Raw genomic sequence first — 5091 nt, forward strand, 5'->3', positions numbered from 1 at the left:
AGTAATTGCCCACTCTATACCACAGGCACCTGTTTAACCAATGTCTTAAAGGTGGTTTGCTTGTTTGGGGATTTTTTAATCTTAAGAGATAATATGTGTGTTAGCACATTTATCGATGTGTTTTTAGAGTACTGCTGTAAAACAACATACCACAGAGAAAAATCCATTTCTTCAGTAGCAGTAAAGCCCTGTTCCCTTGTGTTAAAGGGCAGACTCACTGGCAGTCACTTCGTTCTGCCACATGTGTCAGAGGCTTACACTGATCCTCTACTGCCCTGCAGCCACCCAGCACTAAGCTGATTTTGCTGTCTCCTCTGGTATTTCATTCCTTCAGTCCTTCCCTGCCTTCCACTCTAACCACAGCAAACACTTCAGAGTTTAGCAGCACTGAAAAGCCTGCTGCAGAAATTAATGGCAATTTGAACTCACCATCTGCTTTCCCAAGCAGAGTGGCTTTACAGGCAACCAAATCAAAGGTTGTGTGCCCAGGTAATTGGGATTGTATGTGTTCTCTTTGCTGCTCTGCAGGTTAGGAAACCTGGATTTCACTAGGTCCCGGGGCAGGAGTGGCAAGGTCATGGAAATCAAGATGTTCTTGAGTTGAGCGAAGTCAGTACAGGTGCTGGTTTACACTAATGGTTTACATCCTTGAATAAAGGATGTCTTCAGTCTTTGCACCTAAAAGCATTTTCTTCTCAGGACCACTGTTCATGATTGTTATGGATAACTGGATGCTGAAAAACAGACACTGATTTGGATTAGGATTCTCAGCAAAAAGGCTTCCAGTATCTGAAGGGGGCCTATAGAGGTGCTGGGGAGGGACTCTTCATTAGGGTCTGTAGTTACAGGACAAGGGGTAACGGGTTAAAACTTAAACAGGGTGTCGTGGTTTAAACCCAGTCAGGTAATTCGTTCGCTCACTTCCCCCCCTTTCTTGCCCTCCCCCTGCTCTCGGAGGGACGGAGAGGAGAATCGAAAAGAATGCAACTCCCACGGGTTGAGATAAGAACAGTTTAGTAACTAAGGTATAACACAAATCACTACTGCTACCACCAATGATAATAATGATAAAGGAAATAACAAGGGAAGAGAATACAACACCTCAGCACCAGCCGACCGATAACTTGCCCCCCCTCAGCCCGACCAAGCACCGACCGATACCTCCTCCAACCCTGCAGTCTCCCAGCCCTTCCGGCTAACTCCCAGTCACCTCCTGGGCATGACGTGCTGTGGTATGGAATACCTCTTTGGTCAGTTTGGGTCAGGTGTCCTGTCTCTGCTTCCTCCTGGCTCCCCCTCCTCCCTGGCAGAGCATGAGGCTCACAAAGTCCTTGGCCAAACCAAAACATCGCTTGTCATCAGCTCTGTTCCCGAGCTGAAAGTCAAAACACTGCACTGCACCAGCTACCAAGAAGGGGAAAAATGACTGCTACTGCTGAACCCAGGACACAGGGGAAGTTTAGATTGGATATAAGGAGGAAATTCTTTCCTGTCAGGGTGGTGAGGCAGTGGAATGGGTTGCCCAGGGAGGTTGTGAATGCTCCATCCCTGGTGGTGTTCAAGGCCAGGTTGGACGAAGCCTTGGGTGTATGGTTTAGTGGGAGGTGTCCTTGCCCATGGCAGGGGGGTTGGAACTTGATGATCTTAAGGTCCTTTCCAACCCTAACGATTCTATGATTCTATGAATTCCGTATCTAACAGACAGATTTCACCTTTGGTAGTGTACACGAGCATACCTGTTCGCATAACTGGTATGTGTTCTGGTTCCACATTGAGGGGATTTTGTTTGTGTCTTTAAGGAAATTAAGGCCAGGCTGGATGGAGCTTTGAGCAACCTAGCCTAGTGTGAGGTGTCCCTACCCATGGCAGGGACGCCTGGATGATCTTTAAGGTCCCTTCCAGCCCAAAGCATTCTAGGATTCTAGGAATAACTGGAGACACATACCGAGAAAACTCCACCAAACTTCCTAAACCCAATGAGGATTTGTATTTATTCTCAGCAGGCCCAGGAGCTATGGTCCAAAGTGAGAGCGAGTCACAGTCTTGTCCTTGGGACCACAATTCCCTAGGCTTTCACAGTTACGTGTTCCTGGCCCATCTCACTTGGGATTCAGTAGGAAACTCCATTTCTGTGACTTAGTATTCCGTTTTCACTCCCTGCAGAAGTAGTTTAAACTACTACTGAACATTTCATAGCTTTCCACATACACAAGTTGCCCCTGAGAGGTGATTTGAGGTTAGAAATGTCTTCTGATCAAACCCAGCACAGTCTTGGATTTACTGGAACCAGCAGCTACTCTTGAAAAAGTCTCAGTTCTTCTCTCAGGTTACTTTTTGGTGTGAGTATGCACTTTGAATTAAACCACCCTGTTCCTCTTGTCCCTTCAACTAGTCCTTTCCTTACAAAGAGAAACACTACATCCTGCTACATCATTAGCTGTCTCATCAATGTGAGGGCAAGCAATACTAAGAGCCTCACACCACCTCTGCAGTGAAAGCCATAGGAAGGCTACAGGGTCTGGCTGGGAAATGCTGCAGGTTGTCTCTGGCTGTGTTTCAAAGGCAGCATGCTGACTAGAAGAGGACCTGCAGCTCAACTGCTGGTCCTCAGGAGGAGGTGTCTGGGACCTCCCTGTTCTCATGTGAAGGCTTGAAGAGTGGGGAATCCTTGTACGCCTTACTCCTGCCAGGGGACCATTTTCGTCTGGGTTCCTGTCTCTTCTGAGCCACTGCCTCCCCTCCTCAGAGGTTTTCCCTCACCTGATGAACCAGAAGTACACAAAAGCCCCACCAAGATACGATTCCTCCACAAGGCAGGCAGACACCAGCAAACTAAATGATGTTCCTTAGGCAACTGCGAGTCCTTGTGGTACAACCACCTCTGAGAAGGAAAGCTTTTTACCTTCTGTAGAATGTGGTCAGTAATGACAGATAGCAGCTGTACCCACAGGAAAACAGAGCTGGCAGGGTTGCAGATCCTTAGGGCATGGCCTTTGAAGTGTATACAAATTTGAAACATATTTTCAGCTGCAGTAAGGCCACAAGGAGCACAGGTAGCCGGATTTGGGCAACAAGAACAAGGGAAAAATGTTTTCAACAAAATAATCTGAAACTTAGATTTCTCACTTGTATTGGGGTTGAATGTAATCATTAAGAAAGAAGGAAATGACAAGCTGGGCCAACATAACTGACCTGTTGCACATTAAGTACTAAGAGGAGTGTATCTGTGCCAAACAGTCTCCTGCTTCCCACATAATCTGCTAAAGAAACATCCCTGATCAAGTCATGTTCCAGCTGGCTATAGCTGTCCAGAGGTATGTACTTTTTTATAGCTCTGAGGGCACATAGATGTTTCCTTTTGATATCTGAGCATCCAGAAAACAAAAATGATGCCCAGGGCATGTTAACTGGTTGTGTCACATTGTGGTAACTGGGACCTTGGGTTACACATGTTCTAGGTTAAACCTGAAGTCAGCAGATGACATAAAACAGGGATTACAGTTCAAAAAGTGCCCCCCCAACATGTCGCATTGCCACATCTGTAGGCAGAAGGTTGCTTAATCCTTGTGTCCCTTGCCACTGTTAGAGAGATTTGCCACAAAAGGGTGCTCATTTTCCCTCCCATAGTTTTCCAGAGGGGAACCAGATTCAGGCAGATGAGAAGAGACCACCAACCTGGAATGGCAGCAGAAGTGGAAAATTCCTGCCCATGTCCCAGGGCAAAGAGCTTTCCTCTGTCTGCCTGTACCCCCATTTTTTCCATCAAACTGATTCTGCAGCCACTTTGTCTCCTGGGTTACAAGTAACGATGGGGAATTGCCATGTTTGCCACATCCCAGCTACAAGAGTGGCCTGGTATGCAAACAAGGATGCACACAGCCTTGCTCAGGAGGGGAAGGAAAGTTCTTCCGAAGCTTCCCAGAGCACGGGTGCCTCATCTGCCAGGTGCAACAGGGCAGCTGTGGCACCAGGAGCTGCAGCATTTGCTCTGTAACAGGGAGGTTACAATGGGTGCTCCACAAGTCATCAGACTGGTTATATTTGCACAGATGAAGAAGAGAAACAAGTCAAGTTATCAAACATGTTGCACAATGTTATTTTACCGAGTCTTCTCCATTTGCTCAAGAATGCCCACAGTTAATCCTGTTTCTCAAAAAACACTTCTTGTTCCACTGGTAAGGGTTTTCCCCAGGTCAGTTAGTGAGCCACGGCCCTCCTGGAGTAATTGTCTTCCTTTTGGTGAGGGCAGAGCACTGCACTTATGCCAGGTCCCAGTCTGCAGCAGAGCCATTTCAGCTGCATTGTTGCCACGCTGATGAACTCATTTCATGCCCCCAACAGCTCACACTGCTTGGGTAAGGCTGTGAGAACTCCCACAGTGGTTCCTGCAGCGCCTTTCCTTCAGGGGTACCAGAAATACACTATGAAACACAGCAATTGTAACTCATCTTTATTGTCTGGCAATTAGCAATGTATGAAAGTCCCATGGCAGAGATGGACCTGCTGTTTTAACTGTATTTGACCTTCAGTGAGGTCAAATTTTCTTCTTATTTTCTTCTGAACCTGCTGCATACCGCTCTCACCAGTTGGTTCCTTGAAAACCAGCGAATTATCATCACTTCATAGTGAATTGTCACTTTGTACCCCACTTCCCTGTGCTACGCACACCTGCTTCACTGCTCCGCACCGACCAGTGCCCGTCACCCCTGCTGCCCTTCCAGCCCCCTTTCCCTGCAGGCCATTCGCTTCCCCCATCACCCTACCAAGGCTCTGCCGCGGAACCACCCCACCACAGGCCCCTGTTTCGGGGGGTGTTAATTAACCTTTCCCGGAGGGATGTTAATTAAAAGCCGCCGCAGAGATAGCGCCTCAAGGACCGCTCCGTCTCAGTGCCCGCGCGGTTGCAGCGCCCCCTGGCGCCGCGGCAGCTCCTACCCGCGCCGCCCGGTGTCTCCCTCAGCCCCGCCGCTGCCGCGAGGGGATGGCCCGGCTGGGGCCCGCCATGAACCTGCACTTCAGCATCGCTGCCGCCGAGGAGCTGCGGGACAGGCGTGGGGAGTGGAGCTGGCGGCGGGGTGGTTCGGGCCGGGC

The sequence above is a fragment of the Pezoporus occidentalis genome, unplaced genomic scaffold, assembly GCF_034315485.1.
Source record: "Pezoporus occidentalis ecotype Australia unplaced genomic scaffold, CSIRO_AGI_Poc_V1 ctg3, whole genome shotgun sequence".
Lineage (NCBI taxonomy): Eukaryota > Metazoa > Chordata > Aves > Psittaciformes > Psittacidae > Pezoporus > Pezoporus occidentalis.